This window comes from Bubalus kerabau, unplaced genomic scaffold (genome assembly GCF_029407905.1).
Source record: "Bubalus kerabau isolate K-KA32 ecotype Philippines breed swamp buffalo unplaced genomic scaffold, PCC_UOA_SB_1v2 scaffold_40, whole genome shotgun sequence".
In the NCBI taxonomy this organism is placed as follows: Eukaryota; Metazoa; Chordata; class Mammalia; order Artiodactyla; family Bovidae; genus Bubalus; species Bubalus kerabau.
In genome coordinates this window covers 1,086,941-1,107,580 of record NW_026577894.1, presented here as the reverse complement: position 1 = coordinate 1,107,580, position 20,640 = coordinate 1,086,941, and the positions used below count along the sequence as shown (strand labels likewise).

The 20,640-nt window shown below is 42.0% G+C and overlaps 1 long non-coding RNA gene and 1 other non-coding gene across 2 annotated transcripts; one reads left to right on the top strand and one right to left on the bottom strand.

The window, feature by feature from the left end:
• The first annotated feature begins 2,233 nt into the window (after nucleotides 1–2,233).
• Nucleotides 2,234–19,440, top strand: LOC129640748 (uncharacterized). The gene is made up of 3 exons (XR_008708948.1): nucleotides 2,234–2,458; nucleotides 4,986–5,150; nucleotides 19,418–19,440. It is a non-coding gene; the product is annotated as an uncharacterized LOC129640748 (long non-coding RNA).
• Nucleotides 14,281–14,387, bottom strand: LOC129640781 (U6 spliceosomal RNA). The gene has a single exon (XR_008708985.1). It is a non-coding gene; the product is annotated as a U6 spliceosomal RNA (small nuclear RNA).
• Nucleotides 19,441–20,640: the final 1,200 nt, after the last annotated feature.

Sequence of the window (20,640 nt, the reverse complement as noted above, 5' to 3'; positions counted from 1 at the left end):
AACTAAGATCCTGTAAGCCACCAGGCATGACTAAAGGGGGAAAAAAATGTAATTAAAGGAAATCTAGGGAAGGAAGACTTTGTGAGTAATCTATAATATTCAGAGCCTCAAAAGAAAATGTATAACTTAAAATCTTTCTTTATTTATTTTATATATTTTGTATATATATTATATATGCTTTATAAATAAAGAAAGCAAGATTTTAAGTTGTGATTATAAAAGTTAAAATTTTCTCCATCGAGAAGAAAACTGTAAATAAATACAGACAGTAAACAGGAGGGAGCTCCCTGGGAGTGGTTAGGACTCAGTGCTTTCACTGATGAGGGCTCAGGTTCAGCCCCTGGCCGGGAGACTATGAACCCACAAGCTGCTGCAGTGTGGCCCCCCAAAATTAAAATAAACTGGGGGAAAACATATTGCCAGCAAAGGGGTAATTTTCTTATTTTTTAAAGAACGACTATAAATCTACATTAAGAAGGAAAAAAAAAGAGCAAAGCCTAGCAGAAAAATGAGCAAAGGAGGCGAACAAATAGTTCACAGAAAGAAAAGCAGATGTTTCTAAAATAGATAAAATGCTTAGCCTCATTTTCATGCCATCGTTTGTGACTCAGATGGATTGAGTTTCTTTTTTCTTTTTTTCTTTTTTTTTTAATGATAACATTTTATATTGTTAGGGGTGTGGGGAAACAAGCACCTTCATATGTTGCACCTCCATAGATAAATTGATGCAAACACCAAGGAGAGCAATTTGGTAGTACCCAATTTTTAAATAAAGATTCCTGGACATTCCCTGGCGATCCAGTGGCTTTCACTACCAAGGGTGTGAGTTTGATCCCTGGTCAGGGAACTGAGATCCTGCAAGCCATGAGACATGGCTAAAAACTTTAAAAATCTTTTTAATTAAAAAAAAAAAACAAGATTACTTTTGGCCAGTAGTTCCACTTCTTGGAATTTGTCTGATGGGTATACTTCAACACATGCAAAATGTATGTCTATATAAGAATATTGCATCATTGTTTGTGGTAGCAAAAGGTTGGAAACAATGGAAATGTCTGCTAATAGCAGACTGGCTGCAACTATCTCCTCAATATATCATCAATAAAACAACAAAGGTGCAGAATTATCCTACCACTTTGGAAGAATAAAAGAATGCATCCATATTTCTTGCTCTTCTGGAATGGCACACAAGAAGCCAGTAACAATGGTTACATTCACAGAGGGAAATGAGTGGCTACATGACAAGGATGAGAGAGGCTTTTTTTTTTTTTTTACTTTTTTTACAGTGTGCCCCTTGGTATCTGTGATTTTAGTATTGATGTACACATATTATTCTAAAACTGAAACAATTTGTTTTTTAAAAAAACATAGTGTTTTAAATGCCCAGTAATAGAGTATCATTCTGCCATATAAAGAATTATTAGGCAGTCATTAGAAAACATGTTTTGCAAGAACAGAGATGCTTATTATGTGTAAAATGAAGAAAGCATGATTTTAAATTGCATGCAGTTTCCCAATTTTGCTTTCATATATACCTGAAAAACAGAAAGGAAAATAACTCTACCAGCTTGTTGATAATGTTTGGTCATCTCTGATTGACAGGGTTCTGGGTATTGTTTTTCTTCAGGTTTCTCAGAATTTTCCATGTTTTTCACAATGAGAATGTTATCATTCCAGGGAGATGTGATACGAAATAGATAATCTTATCATCTATGTGTACCATATGTCAATCTTGGTAGATTTCAACATTTTATTTTATTTCCCAGAACTGACTGTGAGGCAATTGTTCTTTAGCTAGATTTAAAGTAAACAATAAAGTCATTGCACCAAGATGAGCTTTGAGCTGTTTAAAAATGTGGTGGCGGTTGTCTTACAGTTTTGAAAGAGTTTCCCCACCCTCAACTTTCCTCATTCCTGTTTAGTTTTAAACAAACAAAAAGCAGCAAAAATCAAAAACAAAGCAAAATTTTATCTATCCCCAGTGCGGGGGCGGTGGGAACCCCAACTTAACTACCCAGGTCTAAACCCGATCTAAGTCAAAAGAGGAAAAGGATGAGAGTTGAGAAAAACTTTCTCCCCATCCCCTCCCTCCCAAACCCCACATCTTGATTGAATTAACTAACCATATGAGGTTTAAGGGCAGTGCAGTTTCATTCTGGGTTGCACAAAGTGGTTGTGATCTCTGTTTCTGCCTGCAGTGTTGTATAAGATCCTTTAAGCCTTTTCCTCCATCTAGATCCTGAACCTACTGTTTCTCCTATTTGTGCCCCACTTCTGCTTCCCTCTCCCCTACATGTCTTATCTTCAGCCCATAAAATAATCCTGGACATGACACACGGGCCACCTGATGCAAAGAGCTGACTCATCTGAAAAGACCCTGATGTTGGGAAAGATTGAAGGCAAGAGGAGAAGGGGACAACAGAGGATGAGATGGTTGGATGGCATCACCAACTCAATGGACGTGAGTTTGGGTAACTTTGAAACTCCGTACACAATGGATGGAAGGAGGGAGGAAGACAGACAGATAGATAAACAGATGGATGGGTAGTGAGTTCCATTACAGAGTGTTCTGCTCCTTTTTGGGGCACTCAAACATTATTTATTATTGAGTTAACCTTGAAAAAGAGGCCAGTTTTCCAAAGATGGAATGAATGTGAAGACTAGCTACCATCTCTGCAATTAATGTTAAGAGATATGGAATGCCTAGTCTGAACTTTATCTATGGACTTGATTCTAGTTTCTACTAAGACTTATTTAAAACCTGGAATAAATTATTTTAAAAACTACTACACATAATAGGGTCACCTCCACCATTTGCTGGATATGTAGGATTGACCATAATGCTATGAAAATGGAATGTACAGAATACTTTTTAAAAAATGTATTAATTTGGCTGCACCAGGTGTCAGTTGCAGCACGTGGAATCCAGTTCCCTAACTAGGGATCAAACCCTGGCCCCCTGCACTGAAAGCATAGAATCTTAGCCACTAGACCACCAGGGAAGTCCCCAGGACAAATACTTAATGCTTCATTGAATCTTAAAGGCTATTTAGGACACATCAATATAGTATTAGTCATTGTGTTCCCTTTATATATTGAGTTAAATCATAAGCATGGAGGGAAAACAGAAGCATATCATGAAAAAAATAAGCAATGTGCCAACTGGAGTTTCTGTAGCCTTCATACAACGTTCATATGCAGACTCCCAGAGATCCTTCAGTTCAATTCAGTTCAGTCACTCAGTAGTGTCTGACTCTTTGTGACCCCATGAATCGCAGCACACCAGGCCTCCCTGTCCATCACCAACTCCTGGAATTTACCCAAACTCGCGTCCATTGAGTTGGTGATGCCATCCAACCATCTCATCCTCTGTTGTCCCCTTCTCCTCCTGCCTTCATTCTTTCCCAACATCAGGGTCTTTTCAAATGAGTCAGCTCTTTGCATCAGGTGGCCAAAGTAATGGAGTTTCAGCTTCAACATCTGTCCCTCCAATAAACACCCAGGACTGATCTCCTTTAGGATGGACTGGTTGCATCTCCTTGCTGTCCAAGGCACTTTTAAGAGTCTTCTCGAACACCACAGTTCAAAAGCATCAATTCTTTGGCGCTCAGCTTTCTTTATAGTCCAACTCTCACATCCATACATGACTACTGGAAAAACCATAGCCTTGGCTAGACGGACCTTTGTTGGCAAAGTAACGTCTCTTCTTTTTAATATGCTGTCTAAGTTGGTCATAACTTTCCTTCGAAGGAGTAAGCACCTTTTAATTTCATGGCTTCAATCATCATCCGCAGTGATTTTGGAGCCCAGAAAAATAGTCAGCCACTGTTTCTCCATCTATTTTGCCATGAAGTGATGGGACCGGATGCCATGATCTTAGTTTTCTGAATGTTGAGCTTTAAGCCAACTTTTTCACTCTCCTCTTTCATCAAGAGGCTCTTTAGTTCTTCTTGACTTTCTGCCATAAGGGTGGTGTCACCTGCATATCTGAGGTTATTGATATTTCTCCCAGCAATCTTGATTCCAGCTTGTGCTTTCTCCAGCCCAGCATTTCTCATGATGTACTCTGCATATAAGTTAATAAACTGGGTGACAATATACAGCCTTGATGTACTCCTTTTCCTATTTGGAACCAGTCTGTTTTTCCATGTCCAGTTCTAACTGTTGCTTCCTGACCTGCATACAGGTTTCTCAAGAGGCAGGTCAGGTGGTCTGGTATTCCCATCTCTTTCAGAATTTTCCACAGTTTGTTGTGATCCACACAGTCAAAGGCTTTGGCATAGCCAGAGATCTTTAGGAAGTTCCAAAGTCTTATCTGAAGCTTAGTTTCCCCATTTGCAAGGGAAGAATATTAATTATACTACCCTTCAGGTTGTGACGAGCATGGTTAATAGGTGCTCGATAAATATTAGTTGACTTGGATTCTGTCTGAATTAACATTAAAGAAAAGAAAAGAAAAAGGGGTACCCAAAGCCAGTGCTCTGTGAGAACCTGGAGGGATGGGATGGGGAGGGAGGTGGAAGTGGTGTTCAGGTTGGAGGCGACACATGTATACCTATGGCCAATGTATGGCAAAACCATCATAATGTTGTAATTATCCTCCAATTTAAAAAAAAAAAAACAAAACTTCCTGCCTTGTTAGGAAGCACTTCAGGTAAGAGTTAACTTGGTTGTGATTTGGAAAAAAGGACCAAAAAGAAACTACTTGTGAATTCCAGGCCTGGTTTATCAAGTTAAAATTATGTTTGCTCTGATTCATTCATGAACGAATCCATGAATCCACTTCCCCAGTGGCTCAGTGGTAAAGAACCTGCCTGCAGTGCAGAGAAGTGGATTCGATCCCTGGGTCAGGAAGATCCCTTGGAGGAGGGCATGGCAACCCACTCCAGAAAAAAAATAAAGAAGTTCTCTCAGTGCCAGGGTGACGGCTCAAAACCTAGAGAAAGTGGACATGTAAGCTGAATAGTTTTTTAACATTGTTTCTCCAGGTGAGCTGGCATTGGAAGAATTTAACTGAACTGGATCAGCTCTGGATGCTAAAATGTTTACGGTTTAACTGGTATATCAATGTCTCCCCAACTCCCTATGAGCAGGGTGTATGGAAGAAGCATTATATTCAAATGGTGAAAGAACTCCATGTTACCAAGCCCAAGGTAAATTTGGGAAAAGAAGAATTACTAACATCAGCTACTTAAGAATTCTAGAACTAAGTTGGAGAAGGCAATTGTTTCAAAAGAAATATACCATGACTTCAAAATTCCCTTGTTCTAAGAACTTAACAGCTCTTTTCAAGATATCCATGTTAGTTGAAAGTAATCTGACACTCACAAACCACAGTTCCACCAGGTTATGATTTGGAGCTCCTCATTCTCTCCAGATTCCTGGATTTCTGTGTCTCTGATGCCTACAGTACACAATTCTGACACTGGGATTCTGTGGGTAATGTGCAGTATTTATTACCTATGGGTCATCAAATTTTACTTAACTAATTCAAATTTTCTGTGATTCTCCCAGGCAAATTGAAGTTTATGTTTCTATCATTAATAAAGAAAAGTTTGCAAAACATTAGTAACTAGGAAATGGCATAATGGGCATATTAAAGTTCTTTTCACTTTAGAAACTAGCAATGTAAAGTCCTTACATAGAATTGTAAACAGTAAACAGTATAAGCATAAATTTTTTCTAGTGGTTTTCTATGCATTGCAACCAATGTTTATGTTCATTCTTATAGTCAGAGTTAATTAGATAACTTATGGGAAATTTGTATGAGCTTTTTCTTTATGGCATGATCTATATACATGCAGAGTTGTGCATCGTTTTGTATAATAGAAGAGTTCCTGAAAATTATGTGTAAATTACAATTTTAAAATTATTTTTAAAACCACAGGGATTTTTTTTTTATAGAAAAGCTGCAGTGAGTCCTTTTTGAATTGGAGAATCCTTTTGAAATATGAATAGTTGGCTCTTAACATGCTGATTTACGTTTCATTTTATTGTGTTTACTTGAAGTAGAAACCCTCTACATTTAATATAGTAATAAAGTGCATAATTAATATTGTTATAATTACAATGATAAAAGCAGTCTTTCTGATTTCAATGATGGCTGTTCTTCGTGCGAATTTCTTTTAAAAAGAAAAATGTAAAGTGCAGTGGTGGAAGAGTTATTTTAAAAATTACAATAGCTATGACTCCTTTCATCACAAGGTTTCCCTTAACTCTCCTTCAACGTCACTCATAGCCAGGGAAAGGCTTCAATAGCTGACGCGTGGGCTGTTCTGGGACAGAGGAGAGAAAAGTGATCCACCAGGTTGTAGAATGAAAAAAGGTTTTGAGTATTGTATGTAATGCTGATTTTAATACTTGGTCTTCAACAATAACTCTTTTTCCAGAAACCATTTATGGACTTCCCTGGTGGCTCAGATGGTAAGGAATCCACCTGCAATGCAGGAGATGCAGGTTTGATCCCTGGGTTGGGAGGATCCCCTGGAGAAGAGAAAGGCCACCCACTCCAGTATTCTTGCCTGGAGAATCCCCATAGTTGGAGGAGGTTGGTGGGCTACAGTCTGCAGCATCATAAAGAGTCGGACATGACTGAGCAACTAACACACACATATTTTAAGATGATGAATAGTTCTGACACAAGAAAATTGCCACATTGTTGCTTAGTATTTCATTTCTTTAGGGAGTAGTTTGTTATAGTAAATTTCAGTTTTTCTATTAAAGAAAAAATTGGCAAATTAAACCTGGTAAGATATAAAAAAGGAATAATACATGATGACCAAGTGGGATGTATCCAAGGAGAGTAAGGTTGGCATAATATTAAAAAAAAATCAGTCCATGTAATTCACAGAATAAAAGAGAAAAGATGTCTGGTTATTTCAATATATGCAAACAAAAGCATTTAAAATTTTTTCATCATTTGCCATTTAAAAAAGTCTCAAATGGCTTTGGGTAAAGGGAACAAAGTTTTTGTTTACTTAACAGAAAAGTCATCAGTTTTCATTATTATCTATTCTGCTAATGGGTCAAATATTTTGTACTTTTCAGAATTAATGTTTATGTATATAGTTACGAGCATTCATGCCTAAATTTTCTCCCCTGAAAATGCTTTTTTATTATCATGTATTCTTTATTACCAGTGGTGTTAAACAGGACCTCTTCCAGCAAAAATAGATTTCATTCAATATAAACTCAGAAAAATGAAATGAATGCCCATCTTATTTTATTTATTTTATTTTTTTGGCCACTCCGTGTGACTTGGGCTCTTAGTTCCCTGACCAGGGATTGAACTCCTGCTCTCAGCAGTGAAAGTGTGGAGTCCTCACCACTGGACCACCAGGGAATTCCTTGAATGTCCATTTTAAGTGAGATCCGCACTGTGCTGTACTTAGTTGCTCAGTCGTGTCCAACTCTTTTCAGCCCCATGGCCTGTAGCTCACCAGGCTCCTCTGTCCATGGGGATTCTCCAGGCAAGAGTACTGGAGTGGGTTGTCAGGATTCACACAAAACACTGAACACTAATCTTGTAATGAGCCATCGATTATATAAAAGTAAAATGTCTTCTTACTCTACTACTTACAATCACCCACTAAATCAGTAAATATGTATTAAATACTGTTATGTGCTAGCTGCTAAGGGTACAATGGTCCTAACCCCACTTTCTGGGAGCCTAGTCTATGGCCCAGGACACAAACAGCTAGTTACCACACTGAATACGAAGTACTATCCTGTAAGAGAAATATGCACAAAGAAAGAGCAGTTGAAACAAGGATAAGAAACTAACTGATTCTGCTTGGAGGAACTTGGGGAACTTTTAAATTTTCACAAACAATTTAAGCAAATCAATTTACTGAGCAAAGCTTCCCTAATCTCTTAAAGAAAAAAAAAATTAAACCTTTAATGGCTTCTCAACGTAGCAGTATCTCTTCCCTTAGGCTACAACCGCATAAAAACCCTTACGAATTTTATATACAAAAGAACAAGACTTTCATTTTGGGCAATTAAAAAATAGACTTTCCAAAAAAAAAAAAAAAAGATTTTCATTTCCCAATTCTTTAGGAATGGCTGAAGTTTTGATAATTGATAAAATCTATAGTTTACCCCTACATAATGGAAATTGTTTCTGTGTTTTAGATAGGTAGAACAGGGTACTGTTTTTAAGAACGTATATTGTTATGAACAAACTAACTGCAGTTGTGGAATAGCTGTATAATGATATGGTAGGAGAGGTGGCGACACAGGATAGAGAAGCTCACTGTGTGGCCTGAAGCTGGAGAGTCCCGGATTCAAATTCTGACCCTGGGTCTTACTGCTTATGTCTTCACAGTAGTGGTGGAAAAATTTATCAGTTTATCCTACCTTCAGTTTTCTCTTCTGTAAAATGGAAGCAGTTACAATTACCTTTTAAAGTTATTATGAAGGTTGAATAAAGTAATGTAGGAACGGGACTTTCCTGGTGGTCCAGTGGTTAAGACTCTGTGCTTCCAATGTAAGCGGTGCAGGTTCGATCCCTGGTAGGGGGAACTAAGATCCCACATGCCTCACTGTATAACCCCCCTCAAAAAATAATAAGGTAGGAGTACTTCCTGAGACAGTGCCTGGCACATACAAGTACCTCTGGGTTGGTGGATGCTATAATCACTGCCACCATTATCAGTGCCATCATGGTGATGATGATAATGATTCTTTTAAAGGATTTATTTATTTATTCATTTTTGGTTACAAAGGGTCTTCGTTACTGCCCTTGGGCATTCTGTAGTTGCAGTGAACAGGGGCTACTCTTGACCTTCCGTGCTCAGGATTCTTATTGCGATGGCTTCTCTTGTTGCAGAGCACAGACTCCAGAGCTCTGGCTCAGCGGTTGTGGCACACGGGCATACGGAATCTTCCTGGACCAGGGATTGACCCAGTGTCCCCTGCATTGGCAGGCACATTCTTAATCACTAGACCACCAGGGAAGTCCACGTTCTTTGTTTTACTTTTGTTATTATTATAGTGTTTTGAGAACAGAAATAATTTTCTCCTTCTGCTGCTGCTGCTGCTAAGTCTCTTCAGTCGTGTCTGACTCTGTGCGACCCCATAGACAGCAGCCCACCAGGCTCCCCTGTCCCTGGGATTCTCCAGGCAAGAACACTGGAGTGGGTTGCCATTGCCTTCTCTGACAAACTAGGAGCACAATCGGACATTTCTCTGGCTTAAAAAACAAAACAAAAATCAAAGGCTAAACAGAAACCCTCTCTCTGGGTTTTTGACATTTACCATCTGTCACCCTCTAGCAGGGCTTGCTTAAGTTAAAACAGTCATAAATTAAAGACTTCAAAAGTTGTGCTCATTCAAGCTGAAAGGGAAACCAGGGCAAAGTAAACACGGATGGAACACCATTAAGCTACGAGTAGGTGAAGTGTGTGATTATATGGACCTACTTGTGTGTGTTATTTGCTCAGTCATGTCTGACTCTTTGTGACCCTGTGGACTGTAGCCTGCCAGGCTTCTCTGTCCATGGAATTCTCCAGGCAAGAATACTGGAGTGGGTTGCCATTTCCTCCTCCAGGGGATCTTCTGACCCAGGGATCGAACCTGGGTCTCCTGCATTGCAGGTGGGTTCTTTACCATCTGAGCCACCAGGGAAGCATACTTGTGTGGTTTCTGTAAATATGCTAATTAGAATCACTATTTCTGCTTAATTATGATAAGGAGCATTAAGGCATAATTAAACCCTCCAAAAGTGAGCTGGGATGTTTGACTCAACATTGGTGTCTATGATATGCGTGCATGCTCAGTCTTGTCTGACTCTTTGCAACCCCATGGACTGTAGCCTGCCAGGCTCCTCCTTTCCATGGAATTTTCCAGGCAAGAATACTGCAGTGGGTTGCCATGTCCTACTCCAGGTGATCTTTCAGACCCAGGGATCGAACCCGAGTCTAGTGCATCTCCTGCCTTGGCAGGCAGAGTCTACCACTCTGCCACTGGGGGAGCCTTGTGGCTGTTCAGGCCGCAGACTGCAGGTGGCTAAGGCCCCCTCCCTCCACTGCGCCAGTTTGCCCCCCACCCCCCCACCCCCTGCCCACCACACTCCTACATGAGGCAAGGTGATTGTGAAAATGAAATACTAGCTATGGGGCCTGAGAGGAGAGGAACTGGGTTTTGAGGAAATTCATTTAGGGGACATAAAGTAAGGAGTAAATAAAATCTGACAATAAAATGGATAATGAAGGACCTACTGTACAGCACAGGGAACTCTGCTTAATGTTATGTGGCAGCCTGGATGGGAGAGGGGTTTGGGGGAGAATGGACACATGAATACGTATGTCCGAGTCCCTTTGCTGTCCACCTGAAGCCATCACAACATTGTGAATCGGCTGTGCTCCAGTGTAAAACAGAAAGCTGAAAACGAAACAGAAGTGACAAGTGCAGCTGTGGAGAGAGTGTGGTAGACACGGCCCAGGTGTGAGTGGAGAAAACCACAGGTTCATTAGATAGAAAGTTCTTGCATCATTTAGACAGGTTTATCTAGGAAGATTCAGGAGGAACTAGAGAAACAGGGGAGCAGGAAAAACTTAGGGGAGCACCTTACAGAGCCAGGATGAGAAGGACAGATCACCAGCGCCCAGGGAGGACCTGAGGCCTGAACACTGGTGTGCACCCTGCCCCTCAAAGTGGGAAGAGGCATGTGACGCTAGGGGAGGTTAAAGCTTTGTGAGATGGGGCAGTTAGAAGACAAACAGTGTGGGTGTGAAGGACAAAGAACATTCCTTTGAATATCCCCAAACTTTTTGGCACCAGGGACCAGTTTTATGAAAGGGGATTTTCCCCATGAATTGGAGAAGTGGGGATGGTTTCAGGATGATTCAAGTGCATTACATTTATTGTGTACTTTATTTCTATTATTATTACATCAGCTCCACCTCAGATCATCAGGTATTAGATCCCGGAGGTTGGGGACCCCTCTCTCAGCTCTCTCTCCAGGGCATGGCTATCAGGTCACTGAGGCATTTTCTCTGTTTGCCTGTCATTGCTTAGAGCCTTCAAATAAGAGAATTATCCCCCCAAACAGAAACATTCTCAAAGAAACAGTTTCAAATCTGTGTATATTGCTGTGAGTGGGTGATGTTTTCTACTATTATTAGGTTTGAGTTTCAAGGGTACCTGATTCCCCTTTGAATTCTAGCACTGCCTCCTCATAGCTGCTTCATTGAACCACCTTTTGGTGTGAATCATTGATAGAAGCTAGCCTTCCCATGTGGCTCAGTGGTAAAGAATCCACCTGCCAATACTGGAGATACGGGTTTGATCCCTGGGCCGTGAAGATTCCCCTGGGAGAGGAAATGACAACCCATTCCAATATTCTTGCCTGGGAAAATCCTATGGACAGAAGAGCCTCGCGGGCTACAGTCTGTGGGGTCCCAAAGAGTTGGATATGACTGAGTGAATCTCTATTTGATTACTAGTGTTTTATCATTTTGAAGATGATTTATTAAAATTATGTAAACATCAAGGTATGTTCATTCCCATTAGTTTTTTGTGGTAGTGGTTGTTTGTTTGTTTTGCTTCTTGGCCACACCATGTGGCATGTGGGATCTTAATTCCCTGACCAGGGATTGAACCTGTGACCCCCTGCATTGGAAGCTCAGAATCTTAACCACCGGACCATTAAAGAAATCCCATCATTAGTTATTATAATAAAATTCCAGACAGAACAAAGCCTTGAAAAAAATACAAGCACTACAGGACAGCCAAGTGCCACCTTAAACTTCAGAGATTTTCCCATGTTGAGTAAAGACGTGAAAAAAATAATTGTTTGAAATCTTAACAGCTGGCCCCATGATTCCTTTTTGGGAAGAGGAAGGAGGGAGCTGTCTCCTTGGGGGAAAGCCACTGAGGAGCAAATGCTACAGGCACCTGGACTCCAGGGGAGGGAAAACCTGCCAGGCTGGAGATTAGAGGAAGAGTTTCTTGTTTCTGCTCCTGCAAGGAGAGGAGAGTAGGGGCAGGGGGCAGAAAGGAAAGAAATAAGACCATGAAAGAAAAGCCAGCCGGATGGATGGAAGCTGAGCCCGGGCAGGGGAAAATGACATGTCAATATTAGATGGTAACCCAGCCATTCCCAATCAAATTTGTTCCCTATTACTGGGATGTAAAGCCTGACTTCCATCTCTTTAGGAAATTGGACTCAATTTATACATGGAAGCAAGATCTCAGTAGTCTAGAAACCAAGAAAGCCCTTCAGGACTATTTACAAAAACCAAGGTGGGGAGGGTGGGACTTCCCTGGCAGTCCAGTAGTTAAGACTTCACGCTTCCAGGGGGTGAAGGTTTGATCCTTGGTAAGGGAACTAAGATCCTACACACTGAACGTGGCCAAGGGAGGGAAAAAATGCTATCCTTAAAAATAAAACCAAGAGGGGCGGGCTTTGGGCTTCCCAGGGCTGGAATTGGGACCCAGCTGAACTGACATCTTGTTTTTTCTTTCCTTTTCCCTACCAAGTTAAGTATAAAAACAAATACCTTTTTGTCTCACGCTCAGCTTTTTTTTCTTGAAGGTTAGAAGTCCTCACTTTCCAGGTTTTGATTTAGCCAAGGATTTCAAAAAGCTTTCTGTTCACAGCATTCAGCTAAATACAAGTAACAAAAGCTTACCTGCTTACTCTAATTGCTTTAGATTAAGACCTTATCTTGCCTGGTTCTCCTCCCCTTAACTCCAGCCTCTGTGGTTACCATCTTGACCTCCTTCCAGGATAACTTGATTCTTAATGTCCTGATTGTTTGGTTTTTTTTTTTTTTTTGATATTTTAATTGTTTATTTTTAAAAGGTAGTTTTATAATTATAAAATTTTTTTTTAAATTTTATTTTTAAACTTTACATAACTGTATTAGTTTTGCCAAATATCAAAATGAATCCGCCACAGGTATACATGTGTTCCCCATCCTGAACCCTCCTCCCTCCTCCCTCCCCATTCCATCCCTCTGGGTCGTCCCAGTGCACCAGCCCCAAGCATCCAGTATCGTGCATCGATTGTTTTTTAATAGTCTTTAAGCTTTCTCACTTTTTTCCCCCCTATCTGGATTAAGAGAGGAGGAGAAAGGAGTATTCTCTAAAGGAATTCATGGTTCATGTCTAAGAAAAAACAATGGTTTAAGAATTGGGAAACCCCAGGTTCTGGCCTTAGCTCTACTGTTGACTAGCAGACACTCAAGCTATTTCTAAAATAAATTAGAATTGCATTTTTTTAAATAACTGAGGTTTCTTTTAAATATTTAATTTATTGAGTATTTATTTCACTGCACCGGGTCTTAGTTGCAGCACATAAGATCAATCTTCCTTGTGGCATGTGGGATCTAGTTCCCTGACCAGGGATCGAACCCACACCCACTGCATTGGGAGCACAGAGTCTTAGCCACTGGACCACCAGGGAAGTCCCTGAAATACCTCTTTAATGTCTCTTCCAGGCTAAAGTCTGAATCTCTGGACCCTCATAGTTTCCCACCACATTTACTCTCTGCTTTCCCCCAGTACCAAGAAAGAATCCAGTGTATTCATGAATCCTAATTCCAAATCATTAAAAACTGGTTTCTGTTTCCTTTTTTTTCCTTCAAACTTTAGAAAACCTAAATAATTAAAACAGAAGAACTTATAAAACATAGTTTATACAGTGGTTTTCTTGCAAGCAGTCTTTAATAGACTTCTTTCAAATTCTGACAAATACACTAGGTGTTTGGCTTGGATATGCAGAACTAAAAATATCTAAAGGAGAGATTTTTAATTACTTAGTTCAATCCGTGAAATTCCTGCGAATTCTATCTGGAAGAAAGAATAAGAAAGAATATGAGGGACTTCCCTGGTGGTCCAGTGGCTAAGACACTAGTCCCACTGTAGGGAGCCTGGGTTTGATCCCTGGTCAGGAAACTAGATTCCACATGCCAGAGTGAAGACCTGAAGAAGCCAAATAAATAATGATAAATAAATAAAATTTAGGAGCAAAACAACAATATATATTTTTTAACAAATAGAATATGGGCTTTGCAGTCTGAGAGACCTGGCCTTTTTCTTTTTCATGGTAGCAAGCAAACAGGATTTATTTCAGAGAGAAAGTACAAAACTCTCAGCATAGACACAGAGGAGGTGAAGTGCCCCAGACCGGGACTTTGCAGTGCAACTTTAGATAAGTTACTTAACCTCTCTGAGCCTCAACTTCTAAAGAAATTTCCCTGTTTCATTCATACTTTTTTAACTTTATTTTTTAATTGCAGGAAAATCGCTTTACAATGTTGTGATGGTTTCTGCCATAAAAACATGAAATGCTTCACCAATTTGCATGTCATCCTTGAGCAGGGGCCATGCTAATCTTCTTTGTATCATTCCAATTTAAGTATATGTGCTGCCAAAGTGAGCACTGAGCCTCAATTTCTTCATCTATGAAATGGGAATGATACCTCCCTTGCAGGACTGTTGTGAGGATCACATGCCAGGTATATATTAAGTACTCAATACATGTTCATGTTCTCCTCCATTAAACACCATCTTATTTTTTACTTTGCTCACCAAGAGCACACGTTTGGGCCTGAAACAGCCTAGGTTCAATGGCCTGATCCCACAATTTTAGCAACTCGGTGATTTGGGATAAGTTGTTAACAATCTCGGAAGCACTGTTTTCTCATCTGGAAAATGGAGTTAGCACCAACAGTGCCCAGCTCCAGGAAGCGTTCATGAACTAGTCACATCTATCAGAATCACATTAAATCACCATGGAGACAGCAGGGATACTGAGAGAGTGCTGATGCTGAGTGGCTGCTGAGTTGCTGATGAGGGGTCAGCCAGGTGGCCAGGAGGAGGCTCCATCCTTCTCTTTCTTGATTTTACCTTTACTTGCCCCACTTTTCTTTTTTTAAATATTTTAAATTATTTTATGGCTATGCTGCTGCTGCTGCTGCTAAGTCGCTTCAGTCATGTCCGACTCTGTGCGACCCCATAGACGGCAGCCCACCAGGTCCCCTCGTCCCTGGGATTCTCCAGGCAAGAACACTGGGGTGGGTTGCCATTTCCTTCTCCAATGCATGAAAGTGAAAAGTGAAAGTGAAGTCGCTCAGACGTGTCTGACTCTTTGCGACCCCATGGACTGCAGCCCACCAGGCTCCTCCACCCATGGGATTTTCCAGGCAAGAGTACTGGAGTGGGGTGCCATCGCCTTTCAGTTCAGTTCAGTTCACTTCAGTTCAGTCGCTCAGTTGTGTCCGACTCTTCGCGGCCCCATGAATCGCAGCACGCCAGGCCTCCCTGTGCATCACCAACTCCCGGAGTTCACTCAAACTCACATCCATTGAGTCAGTGATGCCATCCAGCCATCTCATTCTGTTGTCCCCTTCCTCCTGCCCCTAATCCCTCCCAGCATCAGAGTCTTTCCCAATGAGTCAACTCTTCACATGAGGTGGCCAAAGTACTGGAGTTTCAGCTTTAGCATCATTCCTTCCAAAGAACACCCAGGACTGATCTCCTTTAGAATGGATTGGTTGCATCTCCTTGCAGTCCAAGGGACTCTCAGGAGTCTTCTCCAACAGCACAGTTCAAAAGCACCAATTCTTTGGCGCTCAGCTTTCTTCACAGTCCAACTCTCACATCCATACATGACCACTGGAAAAACCATAGCCTTGACTAGACAGACCTTTGTTGGCAAAGTAATGTCTCTGCTTTTCAATATGCTATCTAGGTTCGTCATAACTTTTCTTCCAAGGAGTAAGCGTCTTTTAAATTCATGGCTGCAGTCACCTTCTGAAGTGATTCTGGAGCCCCCCAAAAATAAAGTCTGACACTGTTTCCACTGTTTCCCCATCTATTTCCCATGAAGTGATGGGACCAGATGCGATGATCTTAGTTTTCTGAATGTTGAGCTTTAAGCCAACTTTTTCACTCTCCTCTTTCACTTTCATCAAGAGGCTTTTTAGTTCCTCTTCACTTTCTGCCATAAGGGTGGTGTCATCTGCATATCTGAGGTTATTGATATTTCTCCCGGCAATCTTGATTCCAGCTTTCCATCGCCTTGGTGGGTCTCAATTGCAGCATGTGGGATCTTTCATTGTGGGGTGCGGGCTTCTCTCTAGATGTGGCTCCCGGGCTCAGTAGTTGTGACTTGCAAACTTAATTGCCCTGTGGCTTGTGGCATCTTAGTTCCCCCACCAGGGATCAAACCCTCGTCCCCTGCATTGGAAGGCAGATTTTTGACCACTGGACCACAGGGAAAGCCCCTCCCCACTTTTCTTTGTCTTTCTCCTTTATCTTCTCTTTCAGTTTCTGCTGTGTGAAAAATGGTTGCATCCAGAGTGGTATGATATGTAACCCATATATTTTCTTTCCCTGCGTGGCCTCCATAAATCTTGTGTCTGTGCATGACTCCTTCTCAGTGCTGGGTTTTTGATTCCACGTCCCCAAGTAGAATACTGTGTGTTGAACTCTGTGCCATGGATTTGGTGCTGTGCGTCCTCCTTTGCCTCTGATACCTCCAAGATGAAAAGACCTAATTGCTAAGAATCCTGGGGGCAAAATTAATTCTCAGGAAGGACCACGACTTAGCATCTTTGCATTTCTCTTTTACCTCGGAAAGAGCATAGTCTGCTTGTTCTGTCTTGGGCCCTCTTGTTTGATCATGCTATGCATAATAAATTAATGTGGCATTTCCAACAGGAGTAATTCTACTTACTTCTTTCCCAGAATATTTAGACTGTGGCCAAATGGCTTCTTGTTTTTACTTAAGAGTTAAACAAAAGGGACTTCCCTGGTGGTGCTGTGGTTAAGACTGTGCCTTCCAATGCAGGGGCTGCAGGTTCAACCCCCGATGGGGGGACCAAGATCCCACATGCCTCACTGCTCAAAAACCAAAACAAAAAACAGAAGCAATATTGTAACAAATTCAATAAACAACTTTAAAAATGGTCCACATCAAAAAAATTCTTAAAAAATATATACGTGTGCATATGTAGTCTATATGTATGTGCATGAGTATAACCCTTTGTACTAAATAGTTTGGCTTTTTACAGCAAACTACATTAGAAGCCAATTTGTTCAGACATGGATGCTTTGAAATGTAAATTCATAGTCCCTACTAACAAAGAACCATAGGAATTCTATGTTCTGTGCACATGTGGCGGCACAACCCGACTTTATGCCACCTATTTGGGAGGCTGAATGGTATATTTTATATATATATATATATATATATATATATATATAATATAATCTTGGACTTAAATTCCAAAGCCCTGGCTAGAATTTTCTGCTTAGCCTTTCCCCCACAACTGATGGTTTTACCCCAGAGCTAAAGACAAATGAAGAACAAAAACAGGCCTGTTGCTGTGTTGATTATTTCTTGCTCACCTCTATTTCTCTATTAAAAACATTTTTAAGGTATATATTTTTTAATGTGGACCAATCTTTTTCAATGGCCACATCATACAGCATGCAGGATCTTTAGTTGGGGCGTGCAAACTCTTAGTTGTGGCATGCAGGATCTAGTTCCCTGACCAGGGATGGAACCCCAGCCCCTTTGCATTGGGAGCTCGGAGTCTTAGCCACTGGACCACCAAGGGAGTCCCTAGACCCATTGTTTCTTGACTGCTTTCCCTTCGTGCCTGTAGTCCTTTCTCCCCTTAAGATCATTAATTACTGAGACCTGTTTAAGGGCAAGCATTGTGGCCAGGTTTAGATCACAAAATGTCTTGGACCAAAATGAGGTCAAGCTTGATTATCTTTCTCCAGGGACCCCCTCCCCTGTCTGCTTACAACACCCAATGTTGACATAAAGGAAATTTCCAGTTATTTCAACCAGATCATCAGATGCTGTGGACCAAACTCAAGACTGTTAGATTTGTAGTCTGTATATTTCCTCAGGCTTCCCAGGTGACTCAAGTGGTAAAAAAAATCTACCTACCAATGCAGGAGATACAGGTTTGATCCCTGGGTCAGAAAGATCCCCTGGAGGAGGAAATGACAACCCACTCCAGTATTATTGTCTGGAAAGTTCCATGGACAGAGGAGCCTGGCAGGCTACAATCCACGGGGTTGCAAAGAGTCAGACACAGCTTAGCCACTGGACGCACACACACACGCATGTAATTCCCCATATTTTGTCTTTCCTCCTGTGATAATGGGCATTAAAGTCTTAAAATGAAGGTCTACGAGCTTTTTTTCAGGGACAACCAGGAAGGGTGGTGGCTGACTAGCCCACTCAAGATGGCTGTTCCCTTGCTCTCTGTCCGTCCCTTGCCCGACCAGTGCCTGCTTCATTTACACTTACTCTGGCCTTCCTACATACTTGCCTTGGGCGCCAGCTAGTGGTTGTTCTTATCAAAGGGGCGGTGAGGTGTGTGCCCTTCTGTTGGTTTCCCTGGCAATCGATGAGCCCATCTGACATCAACTCCCCTGTAACTGGCAATCTCCCCCTCCACCAGGAGCAAAGACTGCTGCCACGTCCTGAAGATGTGTGCTGCACAGCGTGGGAGGTCGCTCCAGGACTTCGCTTCAGACACAGAAGCTCCCCATCTGTCAAACCACTGAAGTCTCTGTTGCCTGATCCATGTGTGCATGCTAAGGCACTTCAGTCAGGCCTGACTCTTTGCAACTTTATGGGCTGCAGCCCGGCAGGTCCCTCTGTTCATGGGATTCTCTGGTCAAGAACACTGGAGTGGGTTTGCCATTCCCTTCTCCAGGGGATCTTCCTGGTGCAGGGATCGAACCCCCATCTCCTGTGTCTCCTGCATTGCTAGTGGATTCTTCACCGCTGAGCCACCGGGGAAGCCCTCTGTTGCCCAATCCAGGCTTTCGTCAGTCTTGAAGCTGGGCAAATGCAGGCTTTGTAGGCCTGTGAGGTGCAGTCCAACAGGTGGGCATAAAGAGACCAGTTTCCAGAGCCCCTCAGGAAGGGGTGAGACACTTGACAGCTTGGGGTGGTGGTGACAATTACCAAGAGCAGAGGTGGTGGGGCGGGGGAGTCCCTGGGACCTGCCAGGGTGGAATAGGAGACTTTGAGAGGAGCCTGCCTGGGCCTGTGGATCTCCCCCGGGGGGACTTAGGAGAAAGGGTTCCTCAAATACACTGATAAATATACTCTGCACTGTAATAGGATTCCATTTGAAACGGTTGCAGCCGAGGTGTTATGAGCCCATTCTTGAGTGACAGAAAGCTAGGCTGTTCCTCCATTTCGAAGGTATTATTTTATTTTCCTTGTTCCTAAAATAGCACAAAGGAAGGCTTCTGTTTGTTCTTTTACCTTGTGCTAATCCTAGAGCAACATGAATATCCTGACTGTACACGGATCTTGAAACAACAGCGAAAACTTCCAACACGGGAAGACAATTAATTCCCACTCCTTTCCCCTTTCCTCTTGGATTCCAATGACTGGCTGTGTTTAACCCTAGTTTTGCCTACTCTTTCCCAGAAAAGTCACAGCTAACATGCATGGATCTACTAGCAGGAGCATAGATTCAGTAGGATGTGGGATTCCAGCTCGATTCTCCAGGGGCTGACATCTCATCAGAGAACTAGTCCTGAAGAGCATATGTTCAGTGCTGAGTTTGGGGGTCTGTATGATAATGGCTTCAGGAATGCAGCTGAGACAAAAATCCCTGAGGGTTGAAACACTCAAGCTTCTTGGAGAAGGTGGGCCTCCATGGATAGATGTAGAGAAGGAGTAAAGAGAGCAGGTGAGTAAGTCAGAAAGAGCAAAACAAATATTGTATATTAATGCATGTATGATATGCATTATGGCAGGCTACAGTCTATGGGGTCTACATGACCAAAGTCACGACCAAAGTGACTCAGGATGCATGCACCACACATATATACAGAATCTAGGAAAACAGTACTGATGAACCTATTTACAGAGAAGAAATGGAGATGCAGATGTAGGGAATGGACTTGTGGACACGGCGGGGGAAGGAGAGGCTAGGACAAATTGAGAAGGTAGCATTGATGTATATACACTTACTCACTCTCAGAGTCACTCAGATGTGTCTGACTCTTTGAGACCCCATGGACTACAGCCCGCCAGGCTCCTCTGTCCATGGGATTTCCCAGGCAAAAATACTGGAGTGGGTTGCCATTCCCATCTCCAGGAGATCTTCCCAATCCAGGGATCAAACCTGAGTCTCCTTCATTGCAGGCAGATTCTTCACCATTTGAACCACCAAGGAAGCCCCATGTATGCTCATAACATGTGGGAGCCTGCTATAGAGCACAGGGAGCCCATCCTGGAGCTCTGTGATGACCTAGAGAGGTGGAATGCGGGGCGAGGGAGGCTCAAGAGGGTAAGGGGATATAAACATATATATCATTATGACTGATTAATATTGATGTACGGCAGAGAGCACCACACCATTGTAAGGCAATTATCCTCCAATTTAAAGATACATAGAGAGAGAGAGATAGGCAGGTGGAGGGTGCAGGCGAGAGCAGCCTGTGTGGCGCATCTCTGTGGAAGAAGAGGGACCCAGTTCACTGGAGACAGCAGTCATGGCTGAAGCAATTTCAGATTCAGTGAAAGCCTAAAGTAGGACTTTCCCCAGATTAATGGAAACCCTGTGTGTTGCAAACATATCCATCAGAGCATTAGAGGGAGGTAATGGATGACCTGACTCCTGGGGCCTGCCAGCTGAATATGGA